The 19,956-nt window shown below is 46.5% G+C and overlaps 1 protein-coding gene across 1 annotated transcript in view; it reads left to right on the top strand.

The window, feature by feature from the left end:
- Positions 1-19,956, top strand: part of LOC125307283 (cell migration inducing hyaluronidase 1) — a 62,940-nt gene that overhangs the window by 6,814 nt on the left and 36,170 nt on the right. The window contains exon 4 of the mRNA XM_048263175.1: positions 19,303-19,502. The gene's annotated coding sequence lies outside the window, so the exon portion shown is untranslated. The remainder of the gene's footprint in view (positions 1-19,302; positions 19,503-19,956) is intronic.

Below are 19,956 nucleotides of genomic sequence, written 5' to 3'. Positions count from 1 at the left end.
ATATGGAACATATCAGGTAACGTCCTCCCCAGGAGAATGGTCTTGGTTTCTGTTCAATGCAATGTGGAATGCACGTTCATGGATGACTGGAATTCCTGAAGTTCTGCAGATTTTAGTGTCAGTTTACATGCACGGCAATGAAGAACTGAATGAATATGAGTGGCAAATTGTTGTGAATAACTGTCAGTGATTACGTAAGTCTACTTGAGCAAACCTGCATTTCTATAATCTTTTATATAAGGGCATACAATGATTTAAGTACCATGTCTGGCAGCAACATAATATTAAGGATCAAACTAACTGCGATAAAAATGAGTAGATTATTTCTGTACTGTTTCAGCAATACTGTTAGCCTGACGAGCCAGACCCACATTAAAATGTAGGGTCTGGGCACTCACCGTTCGCAGTGCTCAGTCCGAGGGGTGGGATAATCGGTTGTCTTTCAAATTCCCTCTGCACGCAATAGGACAGCTATGAGTCCCATGCGTTTTCCCACCAGCGGAGCTAGTTGGCTAGTTCAAACTTTTGCCAACTTAATAAAAGCTGAACTCGTGTCACACTGTTTGCCAACAGCAACATCCATCTTATTTGTTTTCAAGTAGCAGTGAATTCAAGCCAAACCGTTGCAACTCTGCCATCAATCATTATGTTAAGCCCGCCTAACGACTCTATGCACGATTTAATTGGCCTGATAGAAGTTTAATTTTTCGAGCTCACAAGCCAACAGAGAGTTGCTAGACTAGCCCTGCTGCCGCTAGGGTGCGTCTAGATTTCTAGGCTACAATACTGTAGTAAATTGATATATAATGGCCTACATAAATTATATGCATACCTTTGAGGTTTGCACAAACTGGTTTAACAGTTTCATCGTGTCTGCTTATCATTTTAATCTTTTTACAGTTCTGGACAATGGATCAGTCACCTGAATTCAATTTTTTGCTATAAAATGCTGACCCTCTGTCGTCTGTGTTTTCGTATCTCTCTGGAAAATCAATCACTATTAAAACTGTACTCCAGGAACTCTATGTGAATTTAATGGCCCATACGAGAATCTTTAATCATCCAGTAATGGCAATAATTTGCCATTTACCAGTTTCAAAGTGTCTGTCAGTGTCTTCATAATTTGACTTAAAGAACACATGCTGCTCTGAAAGATAATTGTTTGTTGCCAGAGAGATGGCGATGGCGGTTTGTTTTCCATTAGCCTCTGATAAAATCACTGGGGCACCAGGGTATTGGGCATGCTGGGTTATTTTTATTTGTTGTCATGTTTGCTCAGATTTTGAACACCCCTCGGTGAGCAATAAAAACACGCCATGCGGGATGAATGGGAGTCCAGGGCGTCCGCTCGCCGGCTGTGCGCAGGATGTGAGTGCATCTGCAGGTGCCACGGTAAACTGGGGGCTAATCCCTCCTACTCCTCCTCCTCTTCCTCCTCCTCCTCCTCCTCCTCCTCCTTGCATGCTACCAGTCGTGTGAACCTCACTCCCTGGGTCCCTCGCTCTTGGCTTTCTTGATCACATTCCACGGGTCTGACACATTTTCCTTGTGGATGTTGTTACAGACAAGCCCAATGGCCACCTGCCTTGTGTCTTTTTTCATCTTTCAGCGCCATATCTCGCTGGGTTGCCAGATAGGCCAAACGAGTGAATCTTGCGCATGGAACTGTGGACAAAGCAGATGAGGTCATCTTCAAAGCCTGAGAGTGGATCTGGTCTCATGTGGCCAGAGATTCCGTTGGCCTGCCCAAAAATAAGTGGCCTCATGTATCAGGCTTGAAGGGCATAAATGTCATGTGATGACAAAGACTTAAGTTGAAGACTTCCATTCCCATCTCTGGGTCCCCGAGAGGTTATTTATAAGCCAATAGTGCCCATTTGCAAAAGAGCTGAAGAAGGGGGATGTGGCAAGCGTGATGGCCAAGGAGGAATGATTTGATGTAACCCTTTGTAATTTCATCCATATGTCTTCTCTGTGAAACGGATTGCATGATTTCAAGCGCATGCACTTCAGACCGAGCAAATTGCCAGAAGAAAACTGTGAATTTGGGACAGCACTCAAATCTGTTGCAAATGAGCTGTAATCTCGTATTTGTCAGTTATTGTATAACAGTGTAGCCTAGTTGGGATCTGGATCGACGATGGCACACTCAGTATTTTATCCAGGACAACAAGCTTGCACAGCTTCTTGGGCAAAATCAAATTCTTTGGCTTTTTTTTGATGCAATGAGGCATATGCCGATAAAATGTTATTAATTTGAAATCCTTGATCTTGATCTTCTATTTATTAAAGCTAAAAGATGAATTAGAACTTTGGATCGGCATCTAAATAAAAGCATTCAGGTAAATGGAGACTTAGCCAAGGCCTCAAGAGTAAAGAGAAACTGTCCCTGAGATGAAGTTTAGATAGGCGGTCAGTGTCAGTCCCCTGACAGACTGCACCAGTTTGCAAAGCTTTGGACATTTAATTGAACATTTTCCCTTTGTCTGAGCATTTATGAGCATTTCTTTTGAACATGGCTGTGATTACGGCGAAGGGATTAGCCGGGCTTTTCAGCTGGTTTTGAAATAGATGGAGACAGGTCAGAACACAAGATCTTGGACAAAGCTCTCACATATTGTATTGTTGTCCAGAATAGATTAGGGAGCATAGAGTTGATTTTAATGGAAAATTGCAAATCTGAGGTGTTGGCTGACCTCTCTCTCTCTCTCTCACTATCAAGTTTTATCCTTCGCCCCTTATGTCACTACAAATATAGGACAAAGTTCACAAACAAGTCTTCTTGACCTTATTTTAATGCATTTAGTTATCACACCAAATTCAATTTTCAGAATTAAAACACAGGCTGGCTCTATGCCATGATGGCACAAGAAGATGAATCTAATTTAAATAATCTCCTCATGACTGGAACCCTGCACTGAATGCTAAAGGAAGCTCTCGTCTACCCAGCTCCACTCTCTATATGCACACTATGCCTATATACTGTATGCCTAAGTCTCCCCTCTGTGCCTTAAGAAATTCAGAGCTTGTTCTGAGCCCTGTTTGTTGAGTGAGTCATAGTCCTACTTATGCACTGAATACCTCTGGCCTAGAGGTCTTTGCTTTACTTTCCAATGATCTCTCTCTCTCCCTCTCCCTCCCTCCCTCTCTCTCTCTCCCTCCCTCTCTCTCCTGGAGAAAGGTAAGTGATGGGTGCAATTACTTGCACTTGTGGCAAGGCAAGGATGGCCCCATGCCACGTAGTAGCCTGCTGTTAATCAGTAGCAAGTGTTGTCTGTCTGCCGGAGACGGCAGGATACACAGTGACCCGGCCGACCTCCATGGACACTTGAAACCAAAGATTCTAGAGCGCTACTACTGTTTTTGTTTCTGTGTTTATCTGTTTCTCGTTTCGTACCCCGTGTCCTCCGTCGCCGTGGCAGTCCTGTGCGGAGCGTGCACTGCCCCAGTGCTCGGGGCTCGCTGGTGAATTAGCGCTCACGTGGTGCTGTCCCATGTGGAATGCGGGTTAGGGCAGGCAGTGAATGGCGCTTTAGCTGTCGTGGCCAGGGCCACAGAGCCTCTTTGAGAGTGCGCAGCAGGGCAAAGCATACCAGCAGGCAGCGGGTCGGCAGTGGCAGTGAAGAGCAACAGCTGAGAGAGAGAGAGTGTGAGGCCTGTTTCGGAGTGAGAGAGAGACGGAGTGTCAGAGAGATAGAGAGAGAGAGAGAGAGAGAGGCCATTCAGTTCGACTGTCAGCTCAGTTTTGGATGGACGTCCTTTTTCCACATCCAGTGTAAAGACTTTCCCGGGTCCTCCTTTGGCTCATGATTCATCTGCTGCAGAACTGGAGCTGAAAATATTTGTTAATTTAACAGGATTTTTAAATGACATCTGCATGTAAGTATTTGGCTGTGCCTCGGCCAACAATGCACTCCCAGGGCCATGAAAGAATTTGTAAAATTGCATGGAGAATGTATTTATGGGGTAACTTAGCAGGGAAGAGTTCACACTGCTCTAGACGTTCGGGGACTGCTGACCACACTGTTGCTCAAGTTCAGATTATGTATGAAATGTAGACATAAAGATAAATCTATGAAGATAAATCTTTCAAGCCCTTCCAAGGTGAAATTATACTCTGAGTTTGCTGTGACATTGAACACAGGAACACCATAGGCACATTGTGCTGTGTCTATGATTCATTAATTAGGCTAATCTGCCAAGAATGTTGCATTTGGCAACATTGTGTTGCACACTCTGCTCTTATTTTCTTCTCTCCTCTCTCCTCATTCTCTCCAAAGCTGCAGTTCCCATAGATCTGTAGCTCAATGCGTTTGACTTTCATGATATCCAAACCAGGTTTGAGGTGCACTTCAAAACGACGTGGCCTTTCAAAACGGCAAAATGAAAAAAAAAATTCTACCACCGAGCGCGTCGGCATCTTAAAACGTCGCTGGATCGGAGCCCGGCGTGCTAATTACGTGAGAACCGGTGCCACCTCCGTTAGGGTGCCGTCAGTGTGGGAGAAAAACTCAGCGTGTGTGTGTCGGAGTGGCGCCTCAGGTGTGTGTGCATGCCACTCCGTCTCAGCCCTGTAATTAGGCATCTGCAGGTGCAGCGACAGCGCGCCACGCTCGTGGAAGAAAGACTGACGCGAGGTGTGAATTTGGCACCAGCCCTCTAATCTGTGTTAAACACGAGCAGGAGAGAGGCTGCCGCCGGCACGACAGACCTCTTCTGGCTCTTTTGTTTGGCGTGAATGTCCAGTAACACACATGCCATACTGACAGCCGCCATCCCCGGATCCAAAACAGACAGACGGGCTGGACTTTCTCTCCACTCTGTTCTGTGCCAGTGGTCAGCTGTTGTCTGAATATGACTGGTGCAATTTCAGTTCAAAGGAAAAGTCACGCTTCAGAGATCAAGGGGTCAAATGTTGTTTGTTCCTCAGCTCCCACAAAATGTTCTATGGCACTTCGGCCAGGACATGGAACGTTTTCTATGGCCGCTGTCAGAGGCCCAGAAAAAACATTTCCGATTTTAATCGCAGCACCTGTGGTTTTGTCCGTTTCCCCTTTTGTCTGACCACAGGGAGGTTGTCAGCATGCTCCTGGCTGCTCTGCTTCACTGTGAAGTCGAGCAGCTTGCTCCCCAACACAGCTTCTTTTGTGATGACTCTGACCTTTCTTCCCCGTGTCCAGGTGAGGGTAATGTGTTCTTTGGCAATGAACACCACTGTTGTCCTGGACCTCGGGAGTCTAATTCTGCCCTGTCAGTCCATTGGGTCCAGCACACCCTGTCAGTGGTTTCCTCTCCAGAAGCCAGAAGCCTGAAATGGCCAGACAGCCCTAAGATGGCCCCTAATGGACTGAAATGGACGCTGAGTGCGGCTGCGGTGTATCAAATTGTGGTGATCCCACCTCCATTTTTTGCACTTCACACTTCCATATTTCCTGTTATTTCTCAAAGGAGTCGATCAACTGTCACAGAGCTACACATGGCAGGTATATTTTCATACTTCTTATCCTTTGCCCCTACAGCTCAAAGAACAACACTGGTAAAGCCACAGCGCTTTAGTAAACAACTGGCATCCTGTTATTGCTGCACAGGCGTTTATTATTTTCAGAAAATCTGACAATGTCTTGGGCTGAGAAACGTATTATAGCACCCAAGAACTCCCATATGACGTTTGGAGAGGCAAGAACACCCCATGTATAGAATGCCTAGCCCACTTGCAGTGTGTTTTCTCACTAACGATGGTACCACCCAGCTCATTTCTTCACCATATAAAGCGACCCTTAATAAGCTAATCCTCGAGGAATCCGTCTCGCCAGCCCGTGGGAGTCCTCACTCAGACGAGTCCTTTTCTGCGGAGCTTTAGCGGCGGGAGCTTTGTAGTCGGGCTCTGGTCTTTGTCTGCGTCTGCTCCTGGAGAATGTGTCGTGCCTGCGTGGGAAAGCTCGGAGGAGAGGGTGTGTGTGCCAGGAGGGCCACTGGCGCGGACGGGTGGAACTGCCCGTCTCCACCTCGGGAGGCTCGGCTCTCAGGGGGGAGGGTGCGGGTGGAAGGAAAGGGAAGGGATCGGGGTGGGAAAGCATCAGGGTGGGACCAGATGAGATGAGAGTAAAGGGCGCTCTGCTGGGCCACAAGGCATGATCGCCATACACAGCAAAACTGTAACAAACACGCCGAGCTCGAAGCGCAAGGCAAATAGATCATACTGGAAGCGGAAGCAATCCGATCGATTCCTCATGAAAGTATAATGCACAACATGAACCACTGTAGCGTGTGAATCAATGTTGGCTGTATTCAAACGATGGCATCGTGAATTGCTCTGGGCGGTGGCAGTGGTGGTGGGAGGATAACTGTTGAACTCCATCACCTCTTCCCATCCTTGCCGATGATGTATGCCCACTCCATGCAGAGAGGAGGGGTTCCGAGTGACGGGGATTAATGTGATTATTTATTTCAGTCAAATAGAATCGATTTTCATCTTCGCCCCAGTAATTTGTTTGTTGAATCGGAGCATACATATTTATCAATACCTTGCTATCATTACTTAGAAAGTCTAAGGACAGCAAGATGACACACACCGTCACACAGAGAGATCATGGCACTACAGTCAAAAGACACAGACAGCATTGTCTGGGGGCAGACGATAACCGATAAAGCGACACAGACTTTTGTTTGGCCTAGCAGCTCAGTTTTCTGGCTTTGGTTTCAATCGGCCACTCTGTAGAGCAGCCAAACTGCTGTCGACAAAGGTGGATCATTGTTAAGTTTTCTTATCCACATAATAGATTGTCATCCTTGTTCGTGCCAGGATTAGCCAGTGTTGTCCATCTTCACTCCTGTGATTATACTGAGGACATTTAGATGACTTCTCCTGCGGAGGATACTTTGCATGAGTTCTAGGCACATAACCCACCCATTTCAAGCGCTCTCAGTAGCAAATGTAAATATTCTCCATGGAATGTGCTACCACTGGCACCGACTCCGACTCTCATGGCATTTTAAACAGTTCGCTGAAATCACCTGGTATTCATTAGATTTTTTAAATGCATTTTTAAAAACACAGGAGTCAAGTTTCGACTTGTCTTACACACAGCAAAGCTTACCCTGAGATAGGATTACGTAATGTGTTTTTAAAATTGATTCGGTACACTGAAACGGGATAACCTGAGAGTCCTAGTGGCAAGTGGTAACAAGTCAGTTAAATTAAACATGACAACAATTCAGTGGTGGAAACATTTATGCCTCTCGTCACTGTTTTGATATCATTTTCGACGTCAGAGTGTGTGGAATGTTGACTATTTGTCCATTGCCAAAAGTTTGATCTGTGTTGTGCAAATATTGGCTGTGCAGTAAGTGTATGCGTAAATATAGCAGACTGTATCCAAGGACGCCCAGATTTCTTAGTTATGTCATGTGAGCCCTCAGTGGCGGACCATTTGCTGGAGTGCTGCTTTGGGCTCATCTTTTCCAGCTTCTTGAGTGAACACCCTCACTTTTCATGTGGACGCAAAGCTGTAATTATGGAAGTCCAGTCCGGGGCAGACCACCTGCTTTGCGTTGGTGCATCTCGGTGACCTAGTTACACAGGACCGTTTGAAATGCGAAATTCGGTGCTCGCAGACAGTGCTGCTGCAAACACAACCGTTGTGTTCATGTGCACAGCTCTTTTAAAACTCGGCCACGCAAATCCTTTCAAATTCAATTGGGAGGCACATGGTCCAAGTTGCGAATATTAAACAGAGGAACACTTTCTCTCCCTCTCTCTCTCTCTCTCTCTCACTCTCTCTCTCTCTCTCTCTCTCTCTCACACACTCACACACACGCACACACACACACACACACACACACACACACACACAGAGACAGACACACACACACACACACACACACACACACACACACTCACTCACACACTCATGCAGACATCACAAGCCAGAATATAAGTAGTGTGTCCTTGTAGCTTGCACTCTGGCCATAGGGACATCATATGTGCTGTGTAAATGAAATTGAAGTCGGGGGATTGGACCTTTTCAAGTGAAAAAAAAAGTTAGGAGAGGCGCTGAAGGCCCTTCCGATGAATCACGTGTATTCCGTTTGAAAGGAGCAGTGCCGTCCGTATACACACGACCACTTCTGAAGGTCTATAAAAAAACTGTAGCCTGGTGGCATGCTTTGCAGTTGGCCAACGTCACTGTCATGGACAGCAGGCTCAATATTCTCCCTCTGTCTCTCTCTTTCCCTCTCTCTCTCTCTCCTCTCTCTTCTCTCTCTCTCTCTATATATTGATGCCACCTGTGTTCCTGCACACACCCACCGCAGTGCTATTGGCGGTCCATATGGACTCAGTCACATGGAGGTTTCCCACTGACTATATGGGCAGTTGTTACATGCATCAGTGGGATGTCGTGGCTCTCATGTGGGGAGAATTCTAATGACCAGCGCAGAGGAGCTCTAACAGCGTCTCTCTTTCTCTCTTTCTCTGTCTCTCTCTCTCTCCCTCTCTCCCTGCCCGCGATAAGACCCCGGCATTGGGCGAACAATTAAAACGGCCCCTGGCTCATCATTTTTCACCACATGGCACCGGTTTAAAGTCTCCCGTTATGGGAACTGTACCAAATTGGAAATGGACTCTGAGATTTCTCCGGCTGTGCAGCGACGTGCCATTGCTCCATGTGTTTTCGGAATGCCGTTTTGATTTATGCAGTTTGACATGAATGAAAAGCGCATTGGCAGGGTTTCTGTGCAGATCCTTTGTAAATGTCTGAAACCATGCCTGTCAGGAGAGGAAAACATTGGATCCATCTCTGCTTTCTTTCCACTTGCACTTAACACTCAAGCAAAAAAAAAAAGATCTTCCATCCCCTCTCACATAATAACAGGGGCAGCAGATGTACAAAATATGTAATTACGATCTTGTATTGCAAGGTTGTTTTCGATGGGGATAGAACACAGATAGGCCTGTCTGAAATAAAATGTGAGTGTGTTGAAAAACTATGCAAATAGCCCTGACACTGGCAACAGGACCTGTCATTTTATGTGTTTGTGAGGAGTCAAAGCTGCAAGACATTTGGCTGTATTTTTCCAAAGATATCATTTCAGGTAACAGTCTCTGATATGATTTAGAATATTCCCTCCACAAGAAGATTTTTTTCTAAAGAATTTGAATGCATACTCTTGTCTATGGTGTTATTAAATGGGTCACAGAATCTATCCATAACAATGTGTTGACACCATACCAAATAGCATAAGGGGATGTTGACAGAGTGGGTATATGCTGAGATTGAGTCTGTCAGGAGATACAGGCTATGTCATGTCAGCACCTACATTCGAATTAGTTCATCGTTGAAAAATGGTGCAGGAACTCCCACGTGTGTGTGTGTGTGTGTGTGTGTGTGTGTGTGTGTGTGTGTGTGTGTGTGTGTGTGTGTGTGTGTGTGTGTGTGTGTGTGTGTGTGTGTGTGTGTGTGTGTGTGCGTGTGCGGGTGTGTGCGTGTGTGTGCGTACGCATGCATGCGTGCATCTGTGTGTGTGCGTGCTGTGTGTTTGATTGTTTAACTATCCATCCAGCGTGGGGGGTAGGGGGTAACATGGGCATGTGTGTGTGAGAGATGTTCATCTGAAGATATGAATTCCTCCCCAGGCTAGTGTCTTTCATTTATTGTGTTGAAAAAATCTCCTTTTCATTTGTAGAATTAGTGCACCTGGGTAAAGGTTCACATGTATTGGCTTAATCATACATGTAATCGCTTGGCTTTGTAAGACCTTGTATCGACAACATTTCCACCATATAACTGGGGCTCTCTAAGGAACATATTTTATTGTTGGATATTGACAGCAATATATATATAGAAGAAAACATATGGAAAAATAAAATGTCTTGAAATATACACATACTGTCTTACCATTGTGGGCAAAATCCTGTTTGTGACATTGCCAGGATTGATCACGTCATGTGATCTTTCTCCTCCTTACCATCTAATTCATTTATTAATCCATAAAACGAAGCAGCGCAGCAATTGAGATTTCAAGAAAGGACTTTTAAGGGTTATAGATCTAGGAGTCTCCGAATTGTGTTTAGGGCCAATAAAGACCCCTTAATAGGGAACTAAAAGTGTCGAGTGGCTTTGATTGACAGCAAGGTACTCATCTATTCTTTTCATGCTGGTCTCATCAGGTCAGCCAACACTAGGGACATTTTCAAAGGGAAGACCAAGCTAAGATCTTTAAAGCAGGTCTGTAGTTAATTCTTAGAGGTGAACTAGTGGAACTTCTATGACCTTCTTTTGAACTTTCCTTATTCGTGTGGTATTCTATTTGAAAGTGTAGGCTATGCGAACTAGTTTGATTGGTTGATCTATCAGACATCTCTCGAAGCCAATCTAACTTTATAGTGTCCTAAATCCTTCACCTGATGCATTCATGATACACATGCCTGAATTGTGCAGTAATTGCTTACGTCTGTTCGTTTTTGACATCCTTTATCCACATGAAATCCTGCAGGTATCGCGTCTGTCATCACTGCAGAAGACGTTTCTTTGAAGTGGTATTCAATACTCACTTCTTTTTTTTACCCCATTCCCTATTTATCTACTTCCTCCAAAACAATGTTCACTTCAGTTGTGAAATTGTGACAAAAATGGAATGGGAATTAAGAGAATGTATTATTTAGGCCCATTTCTGCTATAGTCATTTGCTCTCGCAGGCACTGAATAGCCACAAATGGCTGAGAACCGAGTCATGGCCGGAGCAGCAGTGTGTGGGGAAGTAGATGCACCATAATGAGGCGGAATGGGCCTTCCAGGGCTCCGCGGAAAAGCACTCTCCACTCAGGGTGCCCTTTCACTTAGCCGCCCTAGTTTGTGGCATGAGAAATGGCACACACTAGCATGAAAGCCTCCGCAGACAGCCAGTTGTACTGAGAGAGAGAGAGTGAGAGAGAGAGAGAGAGAGAGAGAGAGAGAGAGAGAAGAAACTGGAAGTGCATACACCAATAAAATGTGAAAAAACTCAGCTGCTGAAATGACAGCATCTGCTTCTGGACCACGCAGCTAGCCTCATGCTATGTGGAGGAGACACACTGTGCTGATCAAGGCCCGGGGTGGCCTTGACTAGGTTTGACTGCCACAAAGCCATCACTCCTGCTGCCTCAATTTCTCCACAGCACTGGCAAATATGGCCAAGGGGCAGCTCTCATTTTATCTTGTAACTTTCCGACATCTGTTCCTCTTGCGGTGGTAGGCTGCATTGGAGCCATGACTGCTTTGATTCTGGCAAAAGTCTGGGGCCGTCTTTTTTGAGCGGCCGTGCTTTGAAAGAAACAACACTTAAAATAAATAATATAAGTCGGTCTGGGAACTTTGAGGATGATTTATCTGCTGAGACATTGACCCACCCACCCATTTCAATGAAAAGCTGCAGTAATCAGTGAGCAAGTCAGAACAGTCAAAGGAATGACAGATGAAAGCTCATTTGTATGTATGTGTGGGTGTGTGTGTGTGTGTGTGTGTGTGTGTGTGTGCATATACGAACAAGACAAGTCTTTGCCTTCTTCTCCTGTTCTCTCATACCCCTCTCCCAGTATCTTGGGCTCGCTCGCCATCTCTCTCCCCATCCTTGCAGGATTTCATTTACATAGTTTGATTGGATGGGCTCATGTCTAGAGGAGAAGAACAGAGGGTCCAGGCTGGATCCTGTGGGAGGAATGTGTGTGTGTGTGTGTGAGAGAGAGAGAGATTGAGAGAGAGAGAAAGAGAGGGAGAAGGAGAGAGAGAGAGAGAGAGAGATGGCTGCTTGATGGCTGCTTGGGAGCACATTCCCATGATACATCTCAAGGTGAGGTAGATGAGATTTCCACAGGGCCCGGGGCAAAGCATCTGAAGGACTTCAATCACATTGCAGTCCTCAGCTTCTCCACCGCCAGAGAGTTACATACCTTCAGCAGCCATCATGGATCCCAACTGGTTGCTGGGCAGGATGTTCTTTCCAGAGAAACAGAAGGAGGGGAGGGGGAGGTGTGGAGGGTGTTATGACCGGAATAATCGGCTTTCGCTTGACACTGTAGCACCTGAGCGGAATCCAGCAGAGAGGAGATGTAGGTGGTGCCGTATTATATGATATTGTTAGATATAAGTCCCTGTGTTGGACATCACAAATCCAGTGTGATAGCCATCACTAGAACTTGCACTTTCACCACAACTATATTTCATAGCAGATTCAGCTTGAGTGCTCGCACGTGTCGACACAGGTTATTTCTTCTGCCCAACCAGTGGGTAACATATTTCTTCCAAAGTAAACTAGCTGAAGTGTGTGTCTTGCAGAAGCACAAACATTATACTCATCGCAGCGGTACATCCTGGTACCTCGCCCATGCATTATGTATAAAACGTACTTAGTCTCGGAGCGCCGCCATATTACAAGTTTAAAGATCAACAAACCTGTCAGACAGGAAGATCCCGAACGAGATTAATGCAAAAGAGTGGAATTTCCATCTTCACTCCACATTAGGACAGCGAGCTAACCAACCGTTTAATGCTGCACATTGAACTTGCAAATGGCAGACAGTTTTGAAGGGCCCCGAAGATGCATGGCACATGGAAATTAGGTGAACCTATTAACATCCCAGAGCGAGTTATCAGTGCCATGCATCAGTTCTGCATGCCTGATTGTCAGGAGCAATTTATCAGATCATTTGTTTATTTATTTTTTTGGTTGTCATGCTGAATGTTTTGCATGCAAGAGCTTTATCCTGATGTTCGAGCCGAATTCAAGCACATATTTTTTTTAAAATCTTTTTTAGCCATCAGATAAAGAGGTCTGATAGGACCCCTTTCTAACTCTGTGGTGTTTGCAGAAACTCTGTACTCACTGTCTACTGCAAATACAGAAAAACAGTCCTTCACACGACATCCTATTGCTTCCCAGTCTGAGGGCAGTGTGTTGATTACACAATGACGAAGAATTTAGTTTCCTCCTAATTTTATTGTGCTCCGTCTGGACAAACAGGGTTCAAGGAAGTCTTTGATTACGGCCATTAGTCTTTCTATTTTTGTGGCTTGTCTCGTCCCAGTAAAGTGTGCAGAAGAGCATTCTTTGGATTCTTCCAGACACGTGGCAGAGAGAGCCGAGGAGGTAGGGGTGGTACCACTCCCAGTCCCAGACAGTGAGTCCCCACCGGACCGGCGCTCTCTTTCCCAAGCCCTGGCAGTGCCCTGTTTGATGAGTTCCATCAGTACTAAGCATGCCCCTGGGAAGAGAACTTTCAGCACGTCTTAAGCAAGTTCTCCTGAGAGCGTCTGTTTTTCAGACGAGTTGCAGTGTCTGTTTCACAGCCATTCCGCTAAGTGTCAGGTGTCATTGTGAATGATAGATCTGCTCGCGATGAAGGAGATCGCCTCTGGAACATACCTCGGCCTCAAACAGATGCTGTGTGAGCTCATCAGGAGCCCCCAGATTGCTTCAGATAAGCAGGAAGCTTACAGATTAAGTTGTAAAAATGTTTGTGTGAAACACAGAGAAACTAGTCAATACTAATGTAAGTAATTGAGAGTGTGTGCTGTGACTGGATGAGTTTATATATAGAAACATAACTAAGATTGAAGTAAAGTTCAGTTTCTCATTTATATTTCAATATGTACTGAAGAGTGATGGGCCTCATTATTTTTGCCCGAGGAGCGGCTTTGCTCTCTTCCTCTCTGTGTGATCCCCGTCCTACAGCTTTTCATCCCTGCTGTGCCTCGGTGAAAGGCAGCCACTTAATGACCCAGCATGTCTCCAGGGAAACCCTTCTCATCGCTCACCTGTCAGCGCACATGGGCGGTCTCGAAATATTTCACTGCGGTCCAAAACAATAATTGAAATCTTACTCGCCAATGAGGAAATGGTGGGTGAGGTGAGGCTTTCATTTTTTCAAAACACTCGTGCAGGGTGAAGTATTAATCTCGGAGACCGGGGGGCCCACATGTAAACCAACCAACCACAAGCGACCGAATAGGCCGGTCAGTGGCAGGATGGTGAATGGCCTTAATAAAGAGCTCGCTCTGGCGAGGCCCTTCACTGTGAGGGTGAGGATGCACACGTACGTTCGCCCTCTCAGATTTATGTGCTTTGCCAAACTTTTTATTCACACTCCACATTTATCTCTCCTGCATATTGGAGACAGAAAATGTTTGTATTTTTTCCATGTTTCTCTCTCTCCCAATTATTCTCTGACAAAAACCTCAGAGAGGGAGAGGAGTAATAGATTGTATTGTGCTAGTAGATGCTATCTGATAGGGCTGAGACTGTGGTCCGGCTCAGGCCTGATTAATATCCACCGCTACGTCTCCTGCTCGCTTTGGATTCTTGTCCAGCAGAGTTCTGCTCGCTAAAGCTCTGTGATAATGATCTGTGCCGTTGCGCAGCCCTCGCACAAGGGAACCGAAACAGCACGTTGTTGCCATTCTTGCCGAGCAACCTGGAGAAATCGCTGTTTAATTGAAAAAGTAATTAAAGCATTTTCTCTTTCATCTGATTTTCGGTCGGAGAGCGCAACGTGAAATTGATGTGAAATTGAGAGATTCTGGGGGGTGGGGGAGGAGAGGGTGTTGAAACCAGTTGGAGGCAAACAGTAGCTGCCTGAAAGTTTGCTCGCAATCCATCAACAACAAAAGGCTTTACAGACATCTGTCAAATTATATCACCCAAAACCATTGGGCCACTCTTAGTCACCCTGTGATTTTTTGCAATGCATTCCAGAGCTAAGGCCAGATTATCTGCTCCCATTTGTGAATGCTCAACAGAAATTTGCCAACTCCAAACTCTCTCATGGTCCTGGTGAGTGAGTTTCATCATCCGCTGCATTTTTTACTTTATCTCCGTCTACACCCCCTTCTCAAATTGAGCATCTTTTTACTCATTCTTTCTTTGTCTTTTTTTTTCTTGCTGGAGGGCCCTTACTGTTGTCAGCTCTCCTATTGCATAATGAGGCAATTTTCAGCCCTTTTTATTTGGCCTCTTCTTCGTGAGTTTCATCACGATGGGGGATTAAAGGAGAGCGAGGCGTCCCATGAAAGTGCATCCTTTCCCTCAGACGTGAACGGATGGCCTCTCGCCTCTCTCTCCTAGCCGCGTCTTATCAGCGAAGGTGGGGGGGAGAGCTCTCCATCTATACTCAGCAGCGCGAGAGATAAAGCCACTCTCCTTTCTGTCCTGCCAGACAGGTGTGAGCCCCTGTGTGTGTGTGTGTGTGTGTGTGTGTGTGTGTGTGTGTGTGTGTTTATGTGTGTGTGTGTGTGTGTGTTTGAGCATGCGTGCGGGGTCTTTTGTACTCATGCAGTGAGGCGACTTGTTTTCCCCTCAGGCAACGGGAACATGTGTGTGCAGAACAACTTTTTTTTTCACTCCAACTACCTGCAGTATCAGGTGGACCACTACCCCGGCACGCTACCAGCACAGTATGTACAGTATGCGTGTGTGTGTGTGTGTGTGTGTGTGTGTGTGTGTGTGTGTGTGTGGGAGGGAGGGGGTGGAGGCAGAAAAACTGTTATTTTGCTTGAAAAGAATCTGGGCTTTCTCCAGCATTTGCAGAGGAGGCCTCCCTCCCTTCCACTGCCCCCTCCACTCCCTTCCTGATTAGTGGGCCAAGGGCCTGCCAGCTCGGCCCTGTGATCTCCACTCTTCGCGCCCTGCCTGCCCCCAGATGCATCCGCACTCATCTCTTATCTGCATGGATGACGCATGACTGCACCTGATGAGCACTGACAGCTGTTGCTGTTTGACACCTATAAATACATCCCCATCTCCTCGGCACTTGTCTGTCCGAGACTCATTCGGAGGCATATTAATTCTTTTTTTTTCATTCTCGGGAGATTTTTTCTATTAGACGAGGCATATTGCCTCTGCCGCCGTGAAAAGGCGTGAGTCATCGTGATATAGTTCTTCCGTGCCTGGAGTTCTATTTTAGCACCTCATGAGGCTGGGGGAGCTTCTTGATCCCACTGAGCAAATTGGCCAGACCTGTCGATGAGCGGGCCTGCTATTGTCAAAATGCTGTTCATAGGCAACAGTCTGAAAGCTCCCCCAGCGTTTTTGCTAAGGTTGCTAAGGTTGTTCGCTTTCCGTTGGAGAGATTTTAGGTGTCTTCTGATGTGCAAAAGCAGCATGGTTGGTCCCTGGCACTGGGGAGTTAATTTGAAGGCTAGGGGTCTTTGTGTTTGGCTTAAAAGCCACCCAGACTTTAGCCTTTTACTTTACTCCAAGGCCTTGTCTTAACGTCACTTATACGAAAAGCTTTCCAGTTCAATTTTTGCTAATCTGCTTTATCGTAGCATTGCAGCACAGGCAATGAGGATTGTAAATGGAAGAAAAATCAAGAAAGAAATAAATATGTTTCGCTTATCCCTGGAAGTTGAGCTCCTTTTGTTCCTTTGACAACCTCTTGCACAAAGGGACCAGCAGCAAACTACCTGTTGAGCACAATGTCACACCGCAGACAAAGGTGTTGCACAATGGCTGTTCCCTGTCAGGCATCTGGGTGATGGGCGCGGCACTGAGTGTAGGGTTTCTCCACGGGGCCAATGTGTACATCAGGACTCGTATGTTCTCCTACAGGCTTGCTGAGTCCTGCTGTCTGAACCACTTTACACACACTCACACACACACACACACACACACACACACACCTGGTCAAAATGGGCTCAAACCGCTTGCAGTATTTTGCCAGCGGATGCAGCCTTTTGTGGTTTTGTCCGTGGATGTGTGCACACGTTGCTGGAATTGGGTATTGAGCTGGAAAGTGTTTGTTTCCCTTAAACGAACCGCAGAGCGGACTGTGTTTAATTTTTAGAATTCTATCCATCATTGAGCACTGGTCAATTCTGTGGTGCCTTTTTCCGCAAGCTCATTGAATGGTGAAGTGCATGCCGTCGTGTTTCTATTTTTGGGACCATTCAGATGTGTCTTAAATGCGCTCCTCTCCCCTGGCCCAGCTCTGCACCTGTGGTCACCAGGGTGATGCGCTCTGTTTAGCAGACGAGGCGTTCTCCCCTGTCAGCAGGCCAGCGGATGCTAAAGCAGGATTAGACAGTCTGGAGGAGCCGTAAAAATAGCTGTTTCAACAACATGGCCGTCTGAGAGCCTCTCATTCCCCTTCTGCAAGTAATCCAAGGCCGGCTATCGGGCCAAACAATCTCCTGCACCAGGGTGTCAGCTCCACAGGAGACCCCATCAGCTCTAAAAAAATAAAATAGAATGAATTAACGGTCGCTGGAGTGTACAGCTTTTCACAGGCCCTCCCAGGAAGTAGAATCCCATTAGGGTTTCTTCAGAGGTCACTTGACTTTAAATGGAGAGTGGGTGAAGTGGAGGCCGGTCCTGTTTTCCAGCTGATGAAGAGGTCTTGAGATTTATTATTGCAGGCCATATGGAAACGGTTAAGGGCACGTCAGCAGAAATTTTCCTTGCTCCTGAAACCCGTAATGTGTGTCTTGCGTGCTACTCCTTTTTTCTCCCATGTGCCTCGAGAGGGGCGCCAATCACATGCACACACGCCTGCCCGTCTCAACGAGAGGGGCTGCGCTGTGGGCGTCTTCCCTGGCACTCTCTCGTAATTCATGCTTTTACAGGTTCCGATAATTACACGCTGCAGTAGGCCTATGCACTCATTTTTAGATTAATAGCCAGATATAAGACAGGAGGGCTGTCCTTGAGAAGCTGGTAGTTCCAGTTTCCCCTAGTCAAGCACAGGTCAGATAACGTGCACTGTGACACTGCGGAGAGGAAACAAGAGTGGAACTCCCTTTCAGAAGTTCTGTTTCCTTCAGTGGCGGGAGTGTTTTCATACAGTGTTACGGAGCTTTCACTGGCCTGCCGAGCTTGTAAAGTTTCTCATAACTGCTAGCTTGGAACATGCTAGAGAGCTTCTGTAAAATTGGCTGTGTTGAAATATGTGTGCGACACTTATTTTTTGCTCTGGGGTTTATAGGCAAGCTTTAAATGGACTAACCAAAAAGCCTTGCAAAATAAATGCTTCCACTGCTTGTGTTTTGGCACACCGGCACGTCTGGGTGAGTCATGGGAAACTGTTTCACGTGAGAAATTTCTTCTGATTCACCCCTGACACTGCCATCTCGTCTTTTGTGGCAATGGGGAGAGCTTTGGCAAGAAGGAGAGAGCGGTGGAAGTGGCTTATCTGGGCAGATGGTGACTTCTCTCTGCCCGCCACACAGGTCAGTATCAGCAGCCTGCTGCTCAGCTCCTGAGACATGTCCACCGTGAGAGGCCGTGGTGGCCGGCCACTTTTATCTCACCGTCTTTTCCAAACTGCCCCCCCACACACACACAGGAAATATGATGTCATGCTTTTGGAAGGCATCTATCGGTCAGAGGCCCAGGATTCTGCTGAGTGCTCTGACTGGGCAGTTTTGACGGGTTGAGCTCACTCACTGCGCTCCATCTATAATACAAGCGCTGTGACCGGGCTGACCGCCCTGCGCCACTGAGCAAAACATTTCTGTGTCTCTGGACGAGACATGTGAGCACAGACTTGCGGTGCAGATCGCGGCACATGACACACACACACACACACAGAAAAAAGCAAGGACGCAGGGAAGAGTTCAAACTGTGACTAAGCGGAGAACATATTTCCCTTTTTAATAATGCAATGCTGGCCTTCAGTGTATCCCAGCACTTCTGCTCAGCTTTGATGTGCACATAAAACAGGAGGGCTTTGAACAGCACCTTTCACATGCCCCCCCCCAGCCTAAGATGCATTCTGCTATCAGCGCCTGCCCTCTGTTCTGCTGTCAGAGAACTTATCATCATCATCATCGTTTGGCAGAAAATCTACCTAGAATATATGTGCAATTTACCAGATGCGGCAAACAGTAATGAGAATCCCATATTGCCAATATGGACAGGGGCATAGGCAAGGCAGGCTTGTTTATTAGTTTGTTTGTTTGTTGATTTATTTATTTATTTATCTAGATGGAGGGGTTGAGTCTTATTACTCTCACGAGTCATCATGTGCAAGCTTTTGAATTAGGCCATATCTTCACCTCACCTCAAAACAACACAGAGCATTTCCCCCTGTACACTGCCTATCAAAAGCCCTGAGCTACTGGTCTGGGTACACACACACACACACACACACACACACACACACACACACACACACACACACACACACACACACACACACAGTGCCAGGTCAGGGCATTCTTTTCCCCTAGCGTGAGTGCCATGTGATTTACTAGAGCACCGTTTTCTGAGCTATGTGAATGCACAGAGGTACCGGCTGTGATCGTCTATGATAATTCTCTCTTTGTTTTGTAGGACTGAATTGAATACCCTGTAGCGTGGGGGCCAGGCAAGGGGGAAGAGCGAGAGCGAGAGACAGACGGAGAGAGAGAGAGAAGCTCCTTGTGCGATCAGAGAGGTAATCTACCAGAGATATCGCTCCCCTGAGAAGAAGAGGAGGAGTGCGGGACTCTTCTCCCTCAAGGACCTGCTGCCCATCATCGTCCGACCTCAAGGTCCTCAGTTTCATCTGTACGGCATGAAAAATCCACAATAAAAAACATTCTCTGCCCCGACTGCTGTCTGTTCTTTCTTTTCTGTTTTTCTTTTTGTTCCTCTTCTGTTTTTCTGACTGTGAGGAAAAGATGATTTACTACCTAAGGGCTTTCATCCTTGGTTTTAACTGCCATGCACAAATTGCTCTTGCACCGGATGACATGTTGCCACATTATGAGCTGTTCCGTGGTACAAATAAATACATAATTCATGAGTCGGTGGCTCAGCTATGGTGCGGGTGGCAGGCTGTGGTCGGGGAGAGGAGTCTTGCAGAAAATTTCACACCTGTTCCGTAATTACCACCTGGCTGAGACGGATAAGGCCAGCCCTGGGAGGTGGTTTTAATCATGTTAGTGCCAGCACACAGCCCCAGCAACACTTGTATGGTGTTCCTCGAGGGATAGCCTACTGTGG

This window comes from Alosa alosa, chromosome 14 (genome assembly GCF_017589495.1).
Source record: "Alosa alosa isolate M-15738 ecotype Scorff River chromosome 14, AALO_Geno_1.1, whole genome shotgun sequence".
In the NCBI taxonomy this organism is placed as follows: Eukaryota; Metazoa; Chordata; class Actinopteri; order Clupeiformes; family Clupeidae; genus Alosa; species Alosa alosa.
Note: the sequence above shows the minus strand (reverse complement) of the source record. Positions and strands in the feature narration are given on the sequence as shown.